General features: G+C 31.2%; 1 protein-coding gene across 2 annotated transcripts in view; it reads left to right on the top strand.

The window, feature by feature from the left end:
* The first annotated feature begins 1636 nt into the window (after positions 1-1636).
* LOC110999360 (protein O-mannosyl-transferase TMTC1-like) overlaps positions 1637-26665 on the top strand; it is a 108833-nt gene continuing 83804 nt past the window's right edge. For both annotated transcript variants that reach the window (XM_045632089.1, XM_022268375.2), the window contains exon 1: positions 1637-1765. The gene's annotated coding sequence lies outside the window, so the exon portion shown is untranslated. The remainder of the gene's footprint in view (positions 1766-26665) is intronic.

The following is a 26665-nucleotide window of genomic DNA, read 5'->3' as shown; positions in this document are numbered from 1 at the left end:
TAAAAACGTTAATATTTAGATATTTAAACTAAAGCGTATTAAACTGTAAAACTATTTAATGTGTGTTTAGAATTGACTGCTCTACCTTCGCAGAAATAAAATGTCCGTATTAATACGCGTCCAAATAGTAGCTCGTCTATCGTTTACTTTAGGGTGGAAACGATATCGCGCATATCACAATGTAAGGGGTAAAAATATAGGGGTGTGAAGATGAATATCATTAGATTTATTATGTGCGAAAATATTCGAAATTTGTACCTTCGGAGATAAGGGTGTCTTCTAGATTTGGGGGAACTCGTATGACTCCTTTGTGATAAAGTTATCTCACCTTCGTTTTTATTATATGTTAAAGAGAAACATTTATACAAACTAAAAAAATATCCATATAGTAGTGTGCTACATCACTGATGTAAATACGAACCTATAAACATACAAACAAACAAATTATCTTACTATTTAGCATTTCTTGTTTATGGGTTCCCGGTTCTTATAAAAATTCTAGATTTTGAAAATATTTCTGATGAAAAATATTTTTGAGACTGGATTTTCCATATGGATGACCTATATATCTAAAAGTTTTATTAAGAGGTATTTTTTTAACATCATAAACTTAAATGTACCTTATTTACACCAGTCATGGCATTCTACTACCATCGGGATACGATTATAAAATACACAATTACGTATGTTTATCGATTTAACTTAGATATTTTGATTAAAATCAAATTAAAAACTGAATAGAATTAGAAATCAAGTTCAGTAGTTATTATCCAGGGCGGAGACTGGAATCAATAATCTAAAATAAATAATCCTCTGTCTGATGGGCGTTAGCAACAGGGTTGCCGTGAGATGAACTGCGTCGTTCGAGATAACGCGATGGCGATACTGAAACGGGTATTTCATCTAAAATCATAAATCCAGTATTAAAATTCATTATTTAAACCCACGTATAATTATTACTACTGACAAGTAAAAAGGGGTATACATTATATGATAAATACCCTTCTTTACTAGTAAGTAGATGCCTGAATCAGCGTTTAAAAATTCATACTAATAATATTTTTATAACAATAAGTGACATAAAATCAAAATATGTCATAATATAATAATGATACGAATACAATTTCATTGAATTTCTCTTCACAAAAACATTTACCAACTCAAAGCAAACGTTTTTCACACAACATAAATACGAGAAGTCTTTTCTAGTCACCACTGCTGTACTGGTTTTTATTAACTTAAGCAATGTTTATAGATATATACCATTTTGCCTTTGAAGTGATTGTTGTCACTAAAAAGAATATTTCAATGCCGCAATGTGTTCACACAATAGAAGCCTTCCTACACACGCTGCCAAAGTCAAATAATGCGATAAAAACGTAAGCTAGCGGCTAATTCACTTAACACAAACAAGCTTGTTGGATATGTTCAACTTTCTTACAAATAATAACAGAGCCACGAACATAAATCACCCTTAAATTGTTGCAATAAAGCCTTTAATGGTGTAACTGTGTGTTAAGTAAAATTTGTTGGTTCCGAGATGTAGAATTCTGGTTGCATTACGCATGCGCAATGGTCATTGCAGCTTGGCACTTCTTCGGGCCATGTGTATCCTTTATCAGTCGATAGGAAACCGTGTCGGGGACCGGTTACGCTCTTGCTCGCGATACTTGCTATCGAGAACGTTAACATGAGTTGCGACGTATTTTTTTAACGACGCAAAGTTGAGTGTTTAAACATCAGATGTGATATAAATAGGGAATTGGTAAGTTACTTCTTAAATATTTATTTTGTTGTTATTTCTATGTTAGGCTTGAAATTATAGGTAAAGTTAGTTTAGGCGGCCCGCCCGCCCTATGTTATGGTAACGGGTTTCATTTGGAAAATAGATAAAATTATCATAAATATTCTCTTAATCTTAATTTGATAAAAAAGTATGGAGCACAAAGTGCGGAATTCTACTTTAAATATTTTTCTATATCCCAAGATATGAATGATAAAAAAATTATTTCTCTTTAACTATTTAAGAATTAAAAAATAAGTTAAATACTTATATTTTAATTTACTGAAATATTGTAATTACATAATGATAATAATAATAAATGCATAACAAAAAACTGAAATGTATATAGGTTTAGCTCTTGTGTAGGATTTCCTCGTTTTATTGGGATTAAGAAATGTTAAATACAAAAAAAAGATTTAATAAAGTATGTTATAAAGTACATAATACTGGAATGAAATCAATACACTCAACAATTCGCTACCGAACTCGTAAATTTATATAATGTAAGTATTATTAAAAAACGTATCAAACATTTTTTTGGAACACAACACAACGGAATTTTGAGTCCTGAATAGGCGAAATACTGCTTTCTAATTCGTGTTTTTAATCCGGTATATTTAATATTAAGGTAACATTACCTTTGAACATCATTTTCTTTAAAGAGTACTCGGTAAATATGAGTGAGAATTCTGAAGGTGGAAGAATAATTTAAATAAATATAGTCTCTACGACATAATATGAATTACCTTCGTTGATGCATTAAAGCATCGATTGAAGCATCCAGGTTCTCATGAAGAAAGTTTGGTTTGTTTAAATAGCACGAACGGAAAAAATCGTGGAAGAGTTAACTGCCCAGTAATTTGTAATATTCTGTCTCATCAGAGCATTGGTAGCTAGGATTCCGTCTATCAACACTAAATTGTTTGGTTGAACGCTGCTTCTGCATAATCGTATGTTTTAAACTTTATCATATGGCATAGAGAAATATTGTGATGAAGCTAACGGGGTATTACTGAAAAGTTGTCGTATTAAACTTATAGAAAGAATTTACAAAAAAAAAAACAGAAATAAGGGGAAAAAGCAGGCGACTATATTTTTTTTCACCTCATAATTTATACATCATTCACGGTGATTGTAATAATGTCCGAAATGGCTCGATTGTGAAATTTTGTGTGCATATTGTTTAGGTCTCCGAATCAGACATCTATTTTTTATTCCCCCATCTGTTTAGGGTCATCCCTAAATTTTTATTTTTAATTTTTAGACATGATTTTAAACATTTTTTTATACATACAAGGCTTAATTTTCACTCCTCTATGACCATTTTTATTTGTAAATTAAAACTTATGATTTGAACTCTGAGGCTTTTATAGAGAAACATTCACAGACAAAACCTCAAAAGTTTTGATTCCGGAAAACCGATTAGTCTCTGGGGTAGCATAGCAAGTTCGGATGTACTAAAAAGGTAGGCTAAGTAAAATCACATTAAGAAGAAACGAAGTTCGCGAGAGCAGCTAGTGTGTTCTATAAAAGTTGGAATTATTATAAAACAATTTCGGGAAATCAAAACAAACTTATTAAAATTGAATTCTTTGAATTGTTCAATATTTCTCAGCGAGGTTTTTTTTTTCTTTGAAGGATGTATGATTGAGATACAAATAAGAATAAAATATTTATTTCCAGTTTTTACAATATTCTCAGCCTACATAGTAAGCTTTATAATAAGTAAAATATAATAAATATATTGTATTATAAATTAAAACAATTAATTAGCTCATATATAGTCTAAATAAAAGCTATATGAAACCGCATGCAGCTTGGTTTTGATTCCCAATTAAAAGGTAAATATTTCATTTAACATATGTAAAATAGTTAAATTGATAAAATCTAATCTTATTGTAAGGTATATACTCACAGTATTATACTCATATTCATTATAAACATACATACAGCCTGTTAATAATATATAATGGAATCTGAAGAAATCCACAATAAATAAATTTCGTTCATAGTTGTACTTTTACAAGTTATATTTATCTATGGTCTGGGTTCTCGTAGATTGTAATTACGAACAAGTCTATTTATAATAGCCGTCTGTGCTACGTTGTCAATATTGGCGACGTTTGAAGCAAAAAGCGTTTCGGCTTACCAAATACCGGCGAAGTTGCTTAATTATAAAGGTATATGAAACATGACTATCTATCCATACTATCTCTAATTTAGAGCTTAGATCTACTAGATGAGAGCCTAGTTGTGTTATAGGTGGCTCTTAAAACGTGGACTTAAAAAAATAATACGATTATTTTGGAACATAAGATCATCATGGTATCACTTATTCCACGTCATTAAAATTCGAGCCTGTTGGCATCCCTACTCATCGGTAAAGAAGACAGAGGGTGTTGGCCGAGAGAAAAAGCCGGCGTTAAAAACTCTCGGTACTCTTTTTAAAAAAAAAAAGAACAAGACAATAATAATAACAATTAATACATGCAGAAGGTAGGTACACATTCCTCGCGATAGTCTACAACATTTAGAAGCCTTCAGAAGGTACGGCGTAAATATTATATCATAAAGGGCATCTTTCGAATAATAACAAAAGGCTACGGTTATATAAAAACATCGTTACGGTTTTCCAGGTAAACAAATGAAATGTTTTCTACGTAATATCGTAATCATTTTTGTATCATATGTTTTTGAATTGTTTATTACTTAGTAAATCCATCTGTTGGAAAAGCTGCTAATTTGAATTAATTATTATTTATTTTAATTGTCAGTCTCATCTTCATATACATTTGTTAGTTTAGTTAAAAAAGGTGTATATTTACAACTGCTTCAGAAAACGTTGCTGCACTCATAATAGCGGCGTTTTTCTTTTGGCGTTTACTTTTTTCTTCTATTGTATATATACAGTGTATATACAATGACCTATTGTAGTGGTGGAGAGGCTGGCTATCTGTCACTCAGGTCTCCTGTTACAGAGACCAGTCTCTCACATACACTTTCAAATGTTATCTTAGTTTTAATCGTTGTAACCTTGTATGTATATGTGAGAGAAGAAAATAAAGATTATTATTATTATTAATAAGAACTTATTAGGACTGACTTTTCCACTTTTACTCAGAGGAAGGCATTAACAAACATTTTATCAATTCTAACTAGAATAAACATATATATCTCTTTATCAATCCACTACATCTTTATAATACTGTATATATAATATTTAATATACTATAACGGAGCAGTGTTGGCTTAGTGGCTTCAGCGTGCGACTCTCACACCTGAGGTCGTAGGTTCGATCGCGAGCTGTGCACCAATTTTCTTTCTATGTACGCATTTAACATTTGCTCGAACGGTGAAGGAAAACATCGCGTGGAAACCGACATGTCTTAGACCCAAAAAGTCGAAGACGTGTGTCAGACACTGGAGGCTGATCACCTACTGATTTTAAAATTATCATGTAACAGATTCAGAAATCTGAGGCCAGGACCTAAAGACGTTGTAGCGCCACTGATTATATTATTATTATTAAACTATAAGGACATTCCATTCCACAGCTCATTAGGTAATGAGTAATTTATCACTAACAACCTCTCGAGTCATCTTCACTGTAATTAATGTACCATAAATAGTTTCATCATTAAATTTATATAATATCAAGTATATAATGTTCCTATGTTAATTTTTAAATGTTTAAGTGCATATAAAAGTTTAATTTATATGTATAGTGTCGCACTTACCAAATAAATCTTATGTATTTCGTTTTATTTATATAAAGAAATCTGTTTGTAACGATATTTATCTACGAATCCGTAATTTTTAAATTAAGTTTATGTAAATGATTTATGAATTTTAAATATAATCAGAACGAATTACTTAAATAAATAAATGATGTTGCAATTGCTGTAATCACGGAATACGGGATAAATAATAAATATTCAATTGATAATACTTATTCGATAGGTTATTTACTAAGCTTAATTGAGTAAAGGTCTAAAATAAACCTCCAATAGATAAATAGTTAATTAGGGAGAGTGTCCGGATTGAAGGAAGGATTACCTTCAGCGCCTTAAGCCTCTGGATGCCACGCTCACTGTTCACAAATACCTTTCTTTTAACCGGCTTACTCTCTTATGTTTCCGATTTATTTAGCTAATGTACGATTAGGACAGTTCTTAAACAATGTATAATTTCCTAAGGGTCTGTTTCACAATGTCCGGATAAGTTCCAAATAAGCTATTTATTAGTTACTGGTAGGATAAATACTGTAGTTGCGTTTCACGACTGTCAGATAGCACTATTCGTCATGAAACGCGAAGTATCTTATTTGGAACTTTTATCTTTCGAATGATTTATGTGTTGCATAGCATATAGATTTGATTTTATTTGATTAAGGCTGTGGGAAGAAATACACAAGTAAAGATTGATCTATTCGTGCACCGTTTGGGTGGGACCTTGGGGTGGTGAAGCACTTTAGCCACTAGATTAATACTACTTATTGCTTCTGGCATGATCAGGTTACATACGAAGAAAAACAGTAGAGGAAAAAAATATTTTAAAAATTTATTTTTGTATCAGAAATCAAGATCTCCACAATATGTGAATTGTAGTAATCAAAGGATGCATCAAGTGACAAAGTTATCTGGCTTAAAATGCTATGTTTTGCTAAGATTCGAACCCAAAGCAAATGACTGTTGCGTTCTGACGGGCTCAGTCAGGAATTATCCCTTATTAATTATTAAGCCTTATTTGAAAATACCAATCAAAATTCTCATTAAAGAATGTAATACAATTTACTTAATGAATATTTACCCATGTTTGTGATACATATTTTGATTTTGATGAGTTTCAATTACCGCCATATTTTAGCATGTGAGTTTATTTACATAACTTGTATTTCCTGTGACTGAATAATTTTGACCCAGGTGATCTATATATTGAAGTAATTACATATCAAATACCGTTTCAATGTGTACAGTATGTATCGAACCTCTGCATGTAAATAGATTTCGAGAAATATATAAATGCGGTCGAATAGTAAAACCAATTATTGGTTAACCATTTCATATCATTTAAGCAAACATTTTGGAATATAATAAATAATATTGAGGTACTCTTTGCTATTTATTGGGTTTTTATAGCTTAATAAGTGATACAAACGCCCGTGAATACTCATACTCTTCGGAATTTGTAAGGTCGTAAGTGCCTTTTATTAATAGTGGTAGTAAGCAAAATGTTCCTATTATAACACTTTGAGTATTTAAGTAGCCTGGTAACGATGGACAACGAGGTAATGCTGATGGAATTTAGTTTTAGTTTTATGGTATATGATAAACATGTATCCTTAACCTTAATATATATAGTATGAACTTGTCTAACTTAACTTTATTTAACAGCTAACTTACAAGGTAATGAGGCAATGATGTAGACGAATGGAAGGACTGGAAAAATCAGTTGATTAAATGAATTTGAATGGCGTTTATTGAGACACACTAACATTACAGAGTATGCACAACAAATGAAAAATTGTTACTGCAAATAAAATAAGAAGTACGAAAAAACTTTATAGTAAGTTTTTCTGAAGTCAACGGATTTTTGTCGCGGCCATGGCCTTGGCTAATAGCATGTTCCACTAAGTTACGCAATCGCTGACTATGCTGATTTGTGTCAGTCTATTCGGCAATATGTTTTATTATTTCTGAGTTCCATTTCTCATGCTAGCGCAGTGCTAAACGTGCGATCCTCATTCCCAAAGTTATTCGAATGTGCACAAACGGAATTTCTCTTCTATGCGCGCAACTTCATGGTAAGGCCAATCGTGAGGAAACCGACATGTCTCGAACCTAAAATTAATGACGTCTGACAAGGTCTATAAAATAAAAGAATCGAAGTTACAAATGCAATCTAAATCCAAGTCTCATTTGTGTCTGTAGCGCCACTGAACTATTATTATAACGTTATGTGAATTTTTACATTAAAATGTGCTTTATTTTTTGTATATACCTGCATATACAAACACCTTGGTTTATCTTCTTAAGACAGGGTTCATCTGTCCTTGAAAATTGTTAGTTTTATTCTTTAAGATACTTAAAATATTTACTTCACTTTACAGAATAAATTTCATTGTATGTGTAAAAAAAGAATATAGCTTAGTTATATTTTAAACCGTTATATACCAAGTAATAGAGAAAATGATTTGAGTCATTAACCTCTATAGAATGGTTTTAAGAATTACCATAAATTATAACGGTAAACTGTAATTAAATCGTTCGTACATAATCTATAATTTTGCGTAGCAGTGCTACGACGAACTACGCAGTTTGGTTTAGTCATATTTTAGTATTGTGTTCGGCTCTTATTAAATTAAGAAATTCATTGGTGTAGCCGCAATTGAACCCAAGTCAAAGTCAAGGTTAAGTATAAACTGACTTTAAAAGAAAAAAACAGAAAATTCGTTTATTTTGGAACATAAGATCATCATGGTATTACTTATTCCACGTCATTAAATTCCAGCCTGTTGTCATCCCTAAATCATCGGCAAAGAAGACAGAGGATGTTGGCCAAGAGTAAAAGCCGGCATAAAAAACTCTCGATACTCTTTTTCAAAAAGCAAATCATCAAACAATTGTACAATATTCAAAACAAATATGGCGAATTAATTAGAAGTAGCGTGCCCAGTACTAGTCCCAGGCCCTTTTTTTTTTTTTTTTTTTTTTTTAGAACAGGGGGCAAACGGGCAGGAGGCTCACCTGATGTTAAGTGATACCGCCGCCCATGGACACCCTCAATGCCAGAGGGCTCGCGAGTGCGTGCCCTCGTAGTAGTGATTATCAACTAGATAATCACTAAATTTATAGTAAGCTGTTTTACACAGCTTTTCTTTAATACATTTCTTAAATTTAATAATTATGTATGCATTAAGTAAATTATAACCCTTATTACATGCTTTAAAATCTATGTGTACGTGTATTTTTTAAATTATTACTTGCCGTAACTGATGAAATGTAGAATCAAAATTAAACATAAATTTATATAATTGCACTCTTGCGACTAAACTACACTTTCGTCTCCTTCTGTTAAATTATGTTTACGCTGTGATTATAAAATTTTGAGTTCTAGCACTACAATTGATTTTTCCTACCCCTATATAATTATCAATAAAGGGGTAGGTATATGAGATAAATTCAAAGTCCTAATCGATACTTTATAAATGCATTTCAAAGGTTTTACTTAATATTAAAAATTAACAAATTAAAACCGATAGTTTTCAACTGCAGCTAATTGAGTGTAATCGATTCTCAGTAATGTCGGTACGCCGTAATAAAATGGAAAACCAGCAAAATATCGCTTACAAACAACTCGAAAATAAAACAATGTATTCAGTTCGGTATTTGCAATCGATCGTGAACAATGCGAGCTAATTTCAAGCATAATAGTGGCGGAAAATTGCTACTAGCCATTTAGCTGGCGCAAGTTTGGCATTTCTATAGCCTTCGACTTAATTTGTATTTAGAATTTGCACACTGCAATTATTTTTTGCAAGCCTTATTGTGCCCTTATAATCAAAACTTAGCACATGCACACTTTATAAGAATTAGACTTGAATAATATTTTAAATAGGTTTTTGTTGTTACACTTAGAATATTAGCCTGCGTTTTTAAGTCAGGTCTAGGGCGGGGTTACAATATTTGCCTTGTATATTTTAATAAGAGAAGTATACCAGTATTATACGAGTAAATGGTAGCAGCTACCTGAGGAACGAAGGCATGCCAACCTTCATACCTCGGCTGAGTACGTCAAGGAGAGGACAGGAGAATGTATGTACTTGCTTGTACTCCTGTCGAATAAAAGACTACTAGCATGACAGTGTATTTCTTTCTCCTAGGTAGAAGAGAAGTCTTAAAGATACTTTACTTTTTAATATATATATATTAAAAAGTTCTCCTGTCGTTATAACTTAGATCTTGATAGATTCAATGCAAGTTTTAGATATTAATTTGCTAAAATTAGCTGCTATTTTGTATAAATGTAGATTATCTTTTTAAGATGATTACTTGAAGTGCGGGATAAATAATTATTGAGGACGTCAGCCAAAATTCTTAGCAGAAATTTCATACATTGCTATACCTTCATTCTTATAATAATCGCAAATACGGGAACAAAGGCACAGTAACCTGCTAATATATTTAAAAAGAAAACTTTGAAAAGGTGCATTAGCCTAACAAAAGGCTATTTTCATGAAAATAACTTTGAAAATAACAATGAACAATTCTTTCATAACGAAATCTTTCTTACTTGACTTATAGTTAACTGTGTTTTTACAGGTGATTTAATTTATTCGTAAATTGTTTTTTTTTGTGTTAATGGCTAAATCAAAACAGTTACGCAAGCGAAATAGATTAATAATAGATCCATGTTTCATATATTTGTATTACTTATAGCTTAAGTTTGTATGTATGTTTATTTCAATGCAAGTTACTATGACGCTATCACAATTACTTAACATTTTGTACCATATTCTTAAATAAATAATTATTATTATTATTGTTATTAATACTTGTGGACTTATCCTAGGTGGACTCACAGTCTGCCTGGAAGAGATCGCTCGAAAGTGATAAGACCGCCAGTTGCTTTCCTTTTAATTTAACTATAATGTAACTAGTAACCCGCCCCAGCTTCGCACGGGTGCAATGCTGATGAAAAGCAGGTTTTTATTATGTATTGTTATTTCCGTCGCTGGAAAGCTCCGATAATATACGCGACATATACCATATAGACATATACCATCACGGACTTTTCTGTAGACCTTTTCAATGTGTACAATTCTTAGTACATTATTTTGATAAAACTCGTAGGGTTCAGCCTGCGTTTGCAATGTAAGCGGAAAAAATGTAATTATTTACGACATCACATTAGAAACCTCAAAAAACTTACTTACTTCTCCACTATTTAATGGATGATATTATCCATATAAACCTTCCTCTTGAACTTCCACTCTATCTATTAAAAAAACCCGCATCAAAATCCGTTGCGTAGTTTCAAAGATTTAAGCATACAAAGGGTCATAGGGACAGAGAAACCGACTTTGTTTTATACTATGAAGTGATGTAACGAAGTGTTAACACATAAATAAATTTCAATTGTTTTAAATGCAGCAATGTATCATTAAATATATAAATAGATATATAAAAACCTAAACACGTAATTTGCTGTAGTCAAAGAACCGTCCAATACAATATGTGACATAATTAGTGAACAATACACTTGATTACAAAGCAGAACTCGGAAAGGCTTACACGCTTATATGAAAGGGTTAACATAGGGTTAGTAACGCGTATTTCAATTGTAATCAAATATGTCGGAGGGTCGCCGTCTGACTAAACAAGATAAAGCTCAGCGTGTCGGTGTGTAAACGTGTAATACTCGCTTTTGACAACCCTAGTCTTAGGGAGAGCGCCCAAGTTATAAGACATTTTAATAATGTTTTATACGATAGACTAGCGGACCTGGTAGATAGGTAGTCCTGATCTGACTTTGACACTTCTGATCATCTAAACCTCTCGAATCCACTGATCGACACGTACAGAAGATTTATAAATAGAAAGCAAATCAAACACAGCCTGAAATATTTAAATATTTGTATTAATTTCAGTTCTTTTTTAATTATCTCTTGATTTCCTCAGGAGTATTAAAACGAGTTGAATAAAATACACATACAAAATGATCGGAATTAATTAAATTTAAATTAACTTTTAAAAATTAATTTAAATTTAAAAAATTAACAAACAAACAAAAAACAAATGAATGAATGGCGATAATAATGCCTTAGTATATTTGATTTGAATCTTTTGAGTTCATTTTAGCATCGCATTTAGCAATAGTAACTATTTATTCACACACCTTAAACACTGAAGTAGGAGCTTCAGGGGTTTGTAGCTTCAAGTGGATTAATACAAAATCCTTTAAGCGTGTATAGTTATACACAACAAATAGATACAAAAATACAAAACAAATGTATGTATTTTACTGGTTTTTAAGTGTTGCGTTCAGTGTTTGACTTATACCACTTAACATCCTAAGATTGTGAACAAGGCCAGATTCAGCTTTCTTAGTAATATTACTTTATTATTAATTAGTTGATTGCATGGTGGAAGTTATACTGCTTTGGCTGCGAACTCCATTATGTATTGTAGGGTAATTCTACTAGATTTAACTACTCTATTTATTAGATAATTATGAAGAGAACAGTTATTTAACTTATATTGTACAATGACTTTTTATAGATCAAAAGGCAGAGGAGTTAGGTAATTTTGGATAGTGACCATAGACTGCAACGCCGGGGCCTAGCGGGTGTGTTTCCGACCTTTCAGATAATGGAATGCACTTTTCCTGAAGACCCCTAAGTCGCTTGGTGATGATTTTTTTAATATCTTTTAATTAAAATTGTTTAATTAGTGAACCATACTATTATACCAAAACGTCATTTGATGTATACGTAATAATTTTGATAGAATCATTAAGATAACCGAACAAAGGATTTTATTGTCCCTTCATGAAAGATTATGATTATAAAGCTAGGTACACAAAATAGCGATGTAGCAAATATGAAAACGGGTCATCTTATCGTGAACATTAAACGGGAGGTTAAAAGTAAATTTATGGGTTCATCTGAGCTTAACCCTCGGAATTAAATGGCAAGCTCGGTAAAGCTGCGGTTTTTAAGGGGTTGTGTTGAATAAATTCATTTAATTACGTCAGTATACTTCTGTATTTGTCTCATTAAATTGATTATTTTTTCACATACGCTGTAATTAATTTATTTAATAGAATTTAAACATTAACATTAGCTGAGAATATTCGTACTTACTGAAGTAATTGAAATTATCATATTCTTTTTCATTGTCTACATATGTTATAACTTCTTTGTTTTGTCTATTCCATATGTTATTGCCTACCTTATCTAATTTAATACATTTCTTTCCTTTATTCACAGTGGTTGCCTGGAAGAAATCGCTTTAAAGCGATATAAAGGCCGCCAGTTGCCCTCCTTTTCATTAAATTATGTTCAATTTTTATATTGTAATGTAACGAAGTGTTAGTAAATAAATATATCTAAGTAATTGGAATCTAGCAACTCTTGCACTTACGAAATTAAATTTAAATTGCAACGAAGCCTAAATAAATAAAACTATACTAAAATAACGCTTTATTTGTTTGTTGTATATGTACTTATCTTTCCAGAATAATATTTATTTTAAAGTTCTTTTTCCGAGAAACACTTCGTTTGTAATAAATATTTTGTTTTCTCTATTACTCAATATAAAATATAAATTTAATTCTACAATATAATAATATCACATAGGTACATATATAAATCATTGATTATTGTTTTATTTTTAATTAAATATATAGTTGGTATGATAAACTGATTTAATAACCTTTCTTCAATAATCTTATGCTATTTATAGAAAATTACTTTCTTCAATCAGTTTTGGTTCTTTTAAATAATAATTATTTAACAAATTGATATTGAATTACATTCCTAACTCGATGATTAGGTTTTTTATTTTTATTTATGTAGTAGGTACGTGGACAATCTTAGCCCGATAAATGCGGAAAAAACCAATTTATCGAGCTCTATTTATTTAATCAGCTCCATATTAAAACCCGATTATTAACTATATGCTGACAACCCATCATTTCGTACTTTGGTCCCACAATGCATAGGGGTGATTCTTGTTGCCCTTTGAGGTAAGCCAATGAGATGAACTGATCAAGTCAAAGTTATAGTTGTAAAAGATGCGCAAGACTAAAATATACGTCAAATTTTTCGCGCTAGATCTTACGATAATCAGTAAAATATAGAATAAATAAGAGTAACCGACCCAGAGACAGACAATAAAAATATCATATAAAATGCTTGATTATCTTTATTTCATTGTCACAAGTCCAATAAAACCCTCTAAAGATCTAAAGACTTAGGTCAGTATGATTTTATATTCAAATTAAAATCCAAAATTATTTATTTATTTAGGTAACTCAATGCACACTTATAAACGACAGTAAAAATAGATATGAAATGCTTCGAATTTTATGTAATGCAACAAACTGTCCGCCACTTTTTTAAGTGCTAGGTTTTTTGTTTCACTAAATGTTTGTAAGGAGCTGCAAGCATTACACCATGTTCCACATTATATCTTTTAGTAATTAACTATACTAATAAAAAATATATTAACAAAAAAAATATTTATCGTGTAGCAATAGGCATTCACTACGTACATCACCTAGTAACAACGGAATAATACCTACTATTATTAATGAAATATACAATGGCCTGATGTCTAGTTTTGTAAGTACATAAAATGCTTAGCATTGTATAAAACGATTTATTGATTTAAAAGATACTAAAATACAGCTTTAAATACAATCGAATTTAAAAAAAGAACAAAATAATCGTCCACCAATCATTTCTAAATGCACCTGCTAATTGCCTTAACGGAAGCACACGACTTCGATCTTTATCTTAAAGTGTTAACGACTAAAATAGCACGTACCTAATGGCCTAGTCATGTCAAAGAAAATAAGAGAATAACAATGAATCGTTATCGTTAATAAGTCGTTTGTTAAATGAGTTCTTTTATTGTCGACTTGACGTAAAAGTGACGCTTATTGTCGTCGACATAAAATTTATAGTCGAATGTACGTATAGTAGTGCTTAGAATGTGTTTTATTTAGTGACAAAGCAAAAAGTATGGAAATATTTCAGCCGACTCTCAAGTGAAGGTTAAATTATGAAGATGCCATATATAAAGAGCGTACAAATTCTTAAAAGGCCGGAAACGCACTCGCGAGCCCTCTGGCATTGAGAGTGTCCATGGGCGGCGGTATCACTTACCATCAGGTGAGCCTCCTGCCCGTTTGCCCCCTTTGTTCTAAACAAAAATACACAATACGTGACCATTTTTAAGTTATTTATATATCTCAGTCAAAAGCTTCGCTGACTGCTTTAATTAAAATCTTTTTTCGCAAAATACACAAGAAATAAAATCACAAAACGAGAAATAAAACATATCCACTTTTACTGAAAGCTCTTTTGGCCTAGTCATTAAGCATAGGGTTCTCAACTCTCAGGTTATCCGTAAAAAATCTGGTTGGGCCAATAAATGTATATATATGTATATACAATAGCAAAATAGTAACAAATATGAGACACATTTAGAACATTAAGAACTTAGAGAAAATTTTCAATCCGTTAGAGGTTGTTTACTAATATTAAATATAACTACATAACCTTAATGAAATATAGTGTGTAATATAGCCTAATAGTATTCGAATACAGTTTTTATTTTTATTTCATATGCGCATATAATATCAATAAAAGTATTATTGATTAATAAAACATCATCTTTAAAAATATCAAAGAACTAATCTTTATCCCATTGATATTTGTAAAGTAATTGGGTTATGATTATACGTACCAAAAAAATCGACATTGAACTAGATTTAACCAGTTGACTGCACAGTTTATTTAAGTGAACACAGTAAACGTTTCCATCCACCGCAGCACAATCGCAATGTCAAATATTTGTCTATTTGTCCATCGATTACCTCGAATCGGCCGCGCCTATGTCCACGTGCACTCGATACGGCTCATTTGCCTAATGGTTACAGCGGTTATGCCAAAATGTTTGTCTTATTTCAAATTTGGAACACCCAAAAGTTTTTTCTTGCCCTGTGTTTGTGGCGAGTGGAGGTATCTGTTAAACAGACGAGGTGCGTAAAGATATGTTGTATTAGTGGAAATTTGTATGGTATATTAATATGCAATATTCGTGAAGTGATATCCAAGTATTTTTACTGGTCTTAAATTTGATTGAAAATAAGGGATGTTGTAAAGTATGTTTAATAATTTTAATAAATAAATAATTTTGCTGGGTTAATAAAATAACATTAAAACCATTCCTAGTATACATTAAGAATAGTATTAAACAATATTATTATATTTGTTTTAATTAAAATATACTTTATTTAATATTAACGTTCAAGTTACGTGATTATAATTAAAATTTATGAAAGACTATAATGGGCCAAATATTAATAATAGGTTAATGATTAACAATATATATATTATTGTTTTTTACATAAATACAAAGTTTTATTCCAAATAGGCAAGAACCAAGTTGTAATGTATATTTCAAAACGATAGGCGGTTAGTGTCCTTATTCAGACCACTTCGCAACGCAGGTAAAGCCAGGGTTTTATTCAATAAATGACCAATTAATAAGTAAAAATCTTTTTTTTAACTTTGGCCTTATTCAACGTTTGTAGAAGAAACGACTGTAACATTAGAAAAAAAAATACTCGCATCATTTTTCCCTAATTAATCCGCCAAAAGAAGTATAACTTCAAAACTAAAATGTTGACTATAACTCATTTCTGGGTGTCGGTAATTTGTGACCGTTTGGGCGCGCATCGTAAAAATTTACTCACATCATTTTTCACTAACGCGCCAAAAGAAGTTAACTTCAAAAAAACGCCTTATATTATATTTCTAAGCCCTAAGCAAAGTCAGATTCCATTGAAGCAATGTCTCTTAATTAAAACGTAGATGAAAAGCTTTAATCCAAAAAAATATACAAGTTCAGGAAGTCTAGACTTTAGTTTCTTTGTATTTTTGTTCAATTACTTAAGTATTTTTACAGTGTTCCTGGCTTTAAAAGAGCTTTTCCGGGAAAAGATCGAGTTTCGATATTTTAGTTACTTTAGCTTTGCACTGATAATGAACAGTTACAATAGTAATTAGTTTGTATTTTAATTGTATTGTTAATAGTAGTAAGTAGATTTTCTTAGAATAAAGCCAATGGCGCAACAACCTTCTTCGCTTTGGCCTTCAGATTTCTGAACCTGTTTTGTAATCATAATATTTTTATTAAGTAGGTGATGAGCCAACTGTGCCTGACATAAACCTGACTTTTTGAGTTTAAGGCATAACACACGAAGTTTTTCTTCACCACGAAGTTGTTACAACACTTCAGGGATGCGAGTCGCACAAAACTGAGCAATCATCAGCCAAACCCAGAATACAAATTAAACATTAAAATATGTTTTATACTTAGTGGTTTTTTAAAACACATAAGCTTGTTTGACCATAGTGAATTCGTTATAATTATAATGAGTGAGTTGTCGACGAAAAATACGCAGATTTTCACATATCAAACTAAAGATAAATTTATAGATTTAAAACCTTAAAACCCAATTTTAGCCCCAAATAGTAACTGGATTTAGAGATAGCATTAATAGTCATAAAGTCAATACAAAATCCTATAATCTATTGTTTATTCATGGCACTGTCCAATCTCTGTAAGCGTTTAAACGATTTTTAATTCGCGTCGGAAAGTTTAACCTCATGACATATGGATTTATTTACTTTTTAAATGGCTTTGTAAATGGGTTTTCAACGAAAATATCTGTTAACAACTTTTATATGTTTTTGATTATGTTTAATTATTCCTTTATGTTCCCCCGTACCAGGAAATAATTTTAGAATCCTTAACATTACTAGCAAGACTGTGCTGTTAGGCCATTATATTCTTGCAATTCACAGTTGAGTCGTAATATTATGGTATATTTTTCAATGAAATATCAATTTTAATGGTCACGCTAACCTGGTAATGTCTTATTGCGATACGAGAGTCATACAACGAATTATTAATGCATGTCAATCAGTTTGACATATTATATTTTTTTGTGTTTTTTTTGATGCAATTTGACTCTCTTCATAGTATGGTGAGCTAATGATGCAGCACTTGGTTGTCCGGAATATTTATTTGAGATTCATGTTTTTTATATATAAGTAGCGACCCGCCCCGGCTTCGTATGGGTGCAATGCTGATACTAAATACACTACAGAAAACTGTGAACGTTGTATATAAAAATGTGGGTTATCCATAAGAGGTAGACATATACCATCACGGACTTTTCTGTAGATCTTTTCAATGTGTACAATACTTAGTACATTATTTTGATAAAACTTGTAGGGTTCAGCCTGCGTTTGCAATGTAAGCGGAAAAAATGTAATTATTTACGACATCACATTAGAAACCTCAAAAATAACAGTACTTCTCTACTATTTAATGGAAGTTATTATACATATAAACCTTACTCTTATCTTGAATCACTCTATATATTAAAAAAAAACCGCATCAAAATCTGTTGCGTAGTTTCAAAGATTTAAGCATACAAAGGGACATAGGGACAGAGAAAGCGACTTTGTTTTACACTGTGTAGTGATGTGGCCCAACATTGAATAATACAGATCACAGCGGACATACTGCAATTAGACATTACATTAGTCGTAAAAAATATTTTTCTTATTATTTCTACTTGATGTTAATTGCTAAGATAACTTTGCACTAACGAAAACATTAAATTAAATACACTTTATCACACAAACTTAACTCTGATAAGGCGTTATAAATGTCTTAAATAATGTAACCACAGTTGAAGACAGGACTTAAATTACAGGCAATAATTACATCTGCGACGACTCGTTAAATTTTCACCCTCATTGTAAAGTTTTTTAACGCGGTCAGATTCACGATGTTTAAGCAATGTATAGTACATTATTATTTGGTTTGTCGACTTCGAAACAGGATAAAACAAATATTAATTATAACGAAACATTTTGCCCAGTAATGTAGCTTTCCAGTGATGAAAGACTATAAATTTAGAACTGTGTTTGTAGGGATTCCTACAAACAAATTCACTTTTTTTGTATATAAATGAATAATTAATGCTCCTTTTTTGGCAAATTGGTTTGAGTGGCAACATATCCCGCTTTATATATACGATTTAGCGTCTTCCACGTAGCTTTATATATATATCAGCGTATGTAATGTATTTTTTAATATGGTCCCACTACTTAATTATTAATATATTACGTAAAGTATACTTTTACCTTTTTTATTAATAATATAGTTTGCAAATAATAGCAACCTTACTTTTTGTTAGGGTACGTATGTAACGAATTATATTTATTATAAGATAAAAAATAATAAGGTTTTAAAAAACCTGCTATTTGTTTATCCCGAAAACTAAATTGATTACGAATTTCTAGATAACTTCGCTAAGCATCGTTTGGACGTTGCCTGCAGCTCTGATCCAGAATAAACAAAGTTAGAAATTTCGTGACGCAAATATATCGTATAGAAACCAGTTTTTTAGGTACAAATCTGTAGCGCTGATACAGTTTATATTTACTTAATTCATAACATATAAAACACTACGAGCATTTTGTGTATATTAAAATTTTATCAGCTGTATATGCGATTTTAGCATATCTTTCTGAACACTGATTATACACTTTATTTAATAAACAAATAGTTTTAAAAGTTGTGATTATTACTCAATATTATTACGATTTTGTATTCACTTTTAGAAGGTGAATATAATTTCAGTAAATAACATGTATTATATTTTTACTATTCAGCGAATGATATTCAACCCAAAATGTTCAAAGCGTGACTGTACTGTTTATATGCACTAACACTTATTCAGAAGTAAAACGTGAATTAGCATATCTTCATAATTAATTGCAAGTTATTATTTACAGCCTTAAATCAATACATACATTATAGCTATTGTTTTTTTGTTGTGTATGATAACTGATTCTGTGTGCCCACTGGCAAAGTAAAGTAAAAATGGGGGAGGCCTTTGCCAATGGGCACACAGAATTGCAAGTTATTACTGCTAATAATAATACACTAGATTTGTTTTATTCCGCATAAAAAAAAGTTCAATAAAGATAAACAAAAATCGATGACGAGTGCACCACGCCACAACATTATTACTATATTAATAACACAACAGGATACACAAAGTGTTTCATGTACTGACGTTCCATAGATACCTATGATCCAGTCAGTTCTAAGCTTAGCTAATCCCAGTACAAAGAGAATTTTAGTGAGTAATCTCTCGCAAACAGCATTGGTGAGCAGACAGTTGATTGTTGACTTATTGTGTTCACTTATCAGTGAACTACTTAGAAGTGGTTAGTAACACGAAGAATTGTTGTCTAAAGAATTAATTACAATGTTGAATGGGTCATAAGGCAAATTAGCAATCAAGCTTCTAACAGGATTCGAATAAAAATATTAACACCAATGAATCTAAAACTTCTTAGGCATAGTATTATAGTATTAAAAGTCATTTTCCGCCGTCAACATCATGTACGAGTATTTTAATGTGGTTCATTTCAACATAATTTGTAAGCTCTCTATATTATACAAAGTAAAAACTGAATTGCCATGTCTGTACCTAAATATTATAACGCTTTCATATGTTGACGCGAATGAAGTCTACATTGTCAAGTATATTTTTTAATTTAGAAATATTTTATGTCATTGTAATAAAAGCGAAGTTAATCCTTTCTTCAACGTGACATGACAAAATTGTCAGGGAACATGACATTTTACCGTAGCAACCATAAAGTAACATTATTACATTTTTATTGGCAAGGCATTATTATACAGTCTTCATTTCTTGAAAACTATTTTTAGACCAGCACTGACATGTAATTGGTACATTTGACGTTTATAAGTAGTTATATCCACGTTTGTACAATTAACTAATACAATATTTTTTGCTTTGAAGTTTATATTTAATAATACATGAACTTTTCTTAAATTACTAAAACCTGTCAGCATATAACAATGATATTTCAATTCGATAGTAAAAAGTACCATACAACTAGTAATATACGTGGGTAATACTGAAAATGATTAGAACTGGCCAGTTAGAAAGATTGCTAATGAAAACTTTTTTGAATTTTAGAACTCTTTGGTCACCTAATGTTGCATTATTGCTATTGCCTTCATTTGTCATTTATTTTTGTGAATTGGTGGCAAATCTTAATTAATCTAAAACTCTTCTTACACGTGACAAGTACATAACCTAACCTAACGCGAAATAATTTTCGGTTAATGATTTATTATGACTTTCGTTAACAACATTCGTTTTGTCATTCAACACAAAGCTATGATAGGCTGTGATTAGCACATTAATGAAACCCAATCTCGTGTCACTATTTACTATTGGTTTAACGAGTTTAAGCGTGGACGTAGCAATCTCAATGATGATTTTCGTGAGGGTCATTCTTTAACAGCGACTACTGAAGATAACATCAGTGCTGTGCGACGCATGATAGAGAAAGAAAAGCGAGTGACCTATCAACAGATACGGGCAAGCCTAGGCATTGGTATGAGTCAAATTCAAAAAATATTACACCAATAATTAGCGTCAGAAAGCACTTTGCACCTTTGCACCAGATGGATTCCCTATACTTTAACTGACGACCAGAAACACCTACGCATGGACTGGTGTCGCCAAATGTTCGGTAAGTTCAACGGCGGTGACTCAAATGCTATATTTGACATCCTCACGGGTGATGAAAGGTATTATATTGCTACGAACCCAGTGTTACCTAGGTATAGGCTGTCCAATCCGACGATTAAAATGTCTTTATAAAATTTAGTGATATATAAAATTATTTATTTTTTATTAAATAATTTACAGATCACCTATTTATTTAATTTAAAATGTTGAGCCACCAAGTCAGTCATCATACATATAATCGTTTGAGCGCCTAATGTGCATTTTATGAGAGGCAATAAAACTAACATTTTACATACTATTACTAAACAGAAACACTCCCTGTTAGACGAAACACGTGAAAAATAAATTATAATTCAAGGAAAAACAACATAAATGTTGTCATTACGGCCTAAACGTTAATTCTTCATTTCCATAACAAAACCAATTAGAAGCGAAAAAACCTTCGAGTTAATTACAAGACTTACGGAAATGTCAAAATAACTCTCATATTTTATTTACATATAAATTAAAACATTTCTAATGTCGATGCCTGCTGTTTTATGGCTCATGTTTTCTTAGAGTTTCCGAGAAACTAATGTTTATCCAAACAATATTGTATTTGAGATTGTCAATTATGTATATGTGTATAGTATTTATTTATGTTATAATTTTATTAAATTATATCTACTAAGCCCAGTATGACATTTTTTCCGTATTTGCGTAACCAGATGTTTATTCTTTAATAATCATGGTTATTGCAACACTGGGCAGAAAATTTCATATTGTCATTATAACTGTATTGAAATGTTGTTGGTTAAATTTTTTGATCTACAAACCCTAATAACGTTCGCCAGAAAATTACCTAAACTCTGTACTACACTATGTCTATAACTTTTAATGTGTGAAATAATAAATAAGGAACACAAATAAAACTCCACGTCAAATTTAAACTTCGAGAATAATCGATTAAAATATATAGTTAATCGCGTCAAAGCGTACATTCCCTCACATACTTTTACATACTTCACATAACGTAATAGTCACTTCCTGACAGGAATTTAAACCTACAAGGTTCAAAGCTCAAACGTACCACGTATCATTGTCACACGACTCATAAGAGTCCAATTATCATTAGACAAATATCTCCAGCCGCACATCTCACAAAGAATAGGATAGGTAGTCCCCATCCCCACCCTAATTTACTGGCACATAACACCCGCAATCTCGCTCGCAACACACCATTATACGAGGCTCAAATTAAGTGGGTAACTGCTTTATCAAGCCGTGAGCTGCTGTTTTAGATCTTAGTGGGATCACGTAGGGTAGAAAAGACGAGGAAATTAATAGGAATGAATTAAAAACGAGACTCTTGTGATGGTCTAGATAGGATTGGTAAGGTCTTTTTATCTTTTAAGGATGAGTTTAACGATCGAGTTGGGTTTTCTATTTTCAGTGCTATATTTTATGAATGTATTAAGGGTAATTTTGTGGTTGATATTAAATTCTAGTAATAGTATATTTTTGTATATGCGTAAATAATAATTTAAGCTCATAAATTCCTCGTATCTTAACGATAATCGTGTATATAAATGTTTTTTTATCTCATCTTATATTCAAATTATGATTCATTGCTTATCTAAGATTGTTTTCTTGAGCCGTCCTATACAACTACTGATAAATTTAAATGATAATTTATTTATTTATCTGATATATCCATAAAGCATCTTTATTTACTAACCGTTAGTAGTAATCCAAAGTAATCCAACCATTAGAAGATGAAAATAATATCCAAGACATTTATTTTCAACTTTAGTCAAATATCATTTCTAAGAGCCTCGTTAAAATCTAAAAAACAAGAAGACAGTCGATAAAAATCTAAAATATTAAAAAATCTAATTCTTAAAGGAACAAATAAATAAACATTTTTATTGAATCGCAATTCAAGGAGAAATATGACATCCACTCGATCAGATAAATTGAGTTTGCGATCACCAGCGACCTTCTGAGAAGTCAATTTGCGCCTCTTGCCTCTTCGATGGTTAATAAAAGACTCGATTGAGGCTAATCTGAATTGCTAATGTTATTTTTCTTAAATTACTTTCCTGGGATGGATTGCGTCCAATACTTTGTTTAGATTTATAATGACACTTCGCTTACGATATAGTTTAAAAATGAGGGTAGCTTTAGCAGATTACATTTAGTCTGGCTAGCCGTGCGGGCGATTATAAACTTAAAGTCCTGTGTTCAAATCCCAGTTGTGCGGATTTTTATCTCATACAAAAAAAGGCATATAAAAATTATTATATACAATAGATAGACAAATAACACTCAAGTTAGATTGATTATTTAAATCGATCTAAGTAAACATCTTGTCACGTATAGTACTTATATAATATAAGTATCAAACTAGAAACTCTGAATAAAATAGAAACCCACTAGGATAATTAAAATATTACTTTTCATTCTAACAGACCATACCCTGCGGCGGTTTGTCATATTGTCTTTGATTTACGAATACTAATTAAATTAACCATTGTATTATTTACATACGAGTTATGTGCCTTAGAGTAGTCGCGTAAGCGAGGCGGACACACCTCTTTTTCAATATAATTAAATCAGTCTAATTGCAGTCTTTGAAGTCAAGGACTCTTTCAAGTTTCAGTCTCTCTTAAAATGAAATAAAGTGTGGTAGAGTGCGCAAATCACATTTATATTTTTATGGCATACATACGCTTTCAAATAAGTGATAATATTGGGAAGTTGTTAGAATAATTTTGCTGTAAAATCTTTATTGTTAACCACAAATAAAGATTTTACAGCAACTTTATCTATCGAATTTATCACTTGTAAGCAATATTTTATTTGAAATTATAAGCCTAAAGCTATATCTGCATTACTGTATCTAGGTCATTGATTAAGGTCGATCTTGGAATTGCACTCGACATTGTTTTATGATTAACTTGTAGGCTTTGTAACATATTGGAAGTGAATTAATGATAATGCCTTTATTTAAAAAGCTATTAAAGCATTTTTTTAAACAAAAACTTACTAGAGTATGCGTAAGGTTTTGGTTTTTAAGGTTTTGTAGACATCTACCTAGACAAGTTCTGTAATAAATTAAAGTGTTTTTTTAAATGAAGTAATTTAATATTATTAAACTGTATAAACTGTATACCTATTAAAGTATGAATCAAAAATATCGTATTCGAAATGGCCACTATTTCTATCACTGTCGATCATTGGAAAGACCTCAACATGTGTCTAGTACATGATTATGTATTATTTAAGCGAGTACCAGAATAAATTGTTATTTTGTTTGAAAACCTGTTTTGTTTGCGATACAGAAATACTATGCGCGTGTTGAATGTCAAAACAGTGACAGGCGTTATAATTCTAGCGTTGTTATTTGGATTTGTATAGCACGATGTTATAAATGAATTGGTTAATCTGTTGCTAGTATTAGTGAGTATGAAATATTGTAATATAGCGATTTACATCTAATCCACCAATTTATAGCGGACGTACATCTCAATTTTCTGTAATCCCTGGAAAATTGTGAACAAATAGATAATATTGACACGTGAAAATTAACGGATTTTCAGTTGAGTCGATATAAAAATAATCGCGAAAGCCTAGGACTTAAATGCGGAATATTTTTCTGGGCTGATATATTATCGAGTGATTTTGTCACTGAAAGGATGGTATGATGTTGAATTAGCTTAGACGACACCACAAAAAGCATTATAAATAGAGCCTCGTGTATTGCACCGCCTCTTGCCTCTTGCTTGCATCATTGGGCCTCTAAGAAGTTTTAACCTTTTAGCTCGCTTAAAGTTAAAAATTAAAAAAAAGATTTATATAAAAAGGTATATCTTTCGAACACATTTTCTTTAGTTGCACTGAAGACTTTTTATGCAAAATCATCATAGAAACAATCGAGTTATTTCGTCACATAATAATCTCGTTATTAAATAACATTATCTATTTTTTATTAAAATAAGAAAACAAATTAAAAAGCAGATTAAACCTTTGATAAAATTAGTCGTTCCTAGAATAAGCCCCATTGATTTACGAGTGACAGCCGGGAGTTATTAAGATATCCACTGTGCGCGATAAATCACACTTGGCTGGAACATTTGCACTATTCCGTGCAGTTTAGTTTTTGTCACTCGAACGCTACGAGATATTTCGTAGCGAAAGAAAATCTCATATAACGCGTGGCTAATAAATCTTGCTACGTCGTAGTTCTAAGTGGTGGCTATACTTTCATTACTGTAATATAACTATAAGAAAGTTAAGCAAAGATTTCTTATAGGTGTGAGAATACTATCAAAATTGGTTGTTTACAATGTCTTATCTAAGATTAGCGTCATGCGTGCGTGTGTGGTCATGGTGACTGAAGACAAAGGGGTGTTGAATGTCAAAAATTCACAGCTGTAGAAAAAGTTATTTTCTGTATTTATATCCCCGGAGTTGATATCGACTAAAGAGGTTTTATAGAGTTAATTTACGGTGTCCTCTATGTTCCCGGATTAAAAAGTACGCGAAACGTCGCAAAAAATTTAAAATTACGTAAAATAATTATAACTTTATAATAATAAATAGCATCAATCCGTTGAAAGTCTTTTTTTATCTAAGATTATTTATGTAAAAAAATATAATATATAACTATATTAATCTGGGTTGTTTTAATTGAAACTCGAATATATGTTTCAGATTTTTGTTGATTTATACAAATTAAAGTCAAACGAAAGGTTAATAATTCTTTGGCAAAATCGCCTCTCTTTACCTTATTAAAATTTGGGGAGCCGCGACTAAAACTCACATATCACATCTTTCAATTGCTCAAATTAAGTAGTTAAATCGCTTTTCCATATCCCATACTTAACTTCTACACAAAAATCTACAGAAAGACAAAACTCATGAATACAAAACAATTATTTTAATATTTATAAACAACAACAGCTTATTAAACAACAAAATTTTAAATTACTGTATACACACTAACATTACTTTCACTTAAATTTGTCAAATTCAGAAGCGCAGTTCGCGATGCCCTCATAATTTAATTCTACCTAAGTATAGAACCAATTACGGCAAAAAAACATTGAGCGTTGGGGAAGTGCTGCGGTGCAGACAGCCTATTAATATTTAAATTAAAATACCATCTATTTAATGATCCCAGTTATGTACGTAAATAAAAGTCCACCCAAGTTCTACTTCGCTAATTCATCCTTGAAGCTATTCAATGACCCACGACGTGATAAATTGTATCGTTAGGATTTAAGTTATCATGTAAGTGAGTATTGTCTGTTATGAGAAAAAATGTATTTAAACCTAATACTTCAAATTTAAGCATTACGTATGCCTACAGTTTATATGAAGGTTTCATGCGTTCGAGTAGGTGTAACTGATATTATGTCAAAGAGCAAAAACATTCAATAGATAGAACCTATAACTGACGAGGCATAATGTGTCTAGACGATCCAACGTTTCTTCGTAGGATTTTACCAA

The sequence above is a fragment of the Pieris rapae genome, chromosome 18, assembly GCF_905147795.1.
Source record: "Pieris rapae chromosome 18, ilPieRapa1.1, whole genome shotgun sequence".
In the NCBI taxonomy this organism is placed as follows: domain Eukaryota; kingdom Metazoa; phylum Arthropoda; class Insecta; order Lepidoptera; family Pieridae; genus Pieris; species Pieris rapae.
This window is presented reverse-complemented; position numbering and strand designations above follow the sequence as displayed.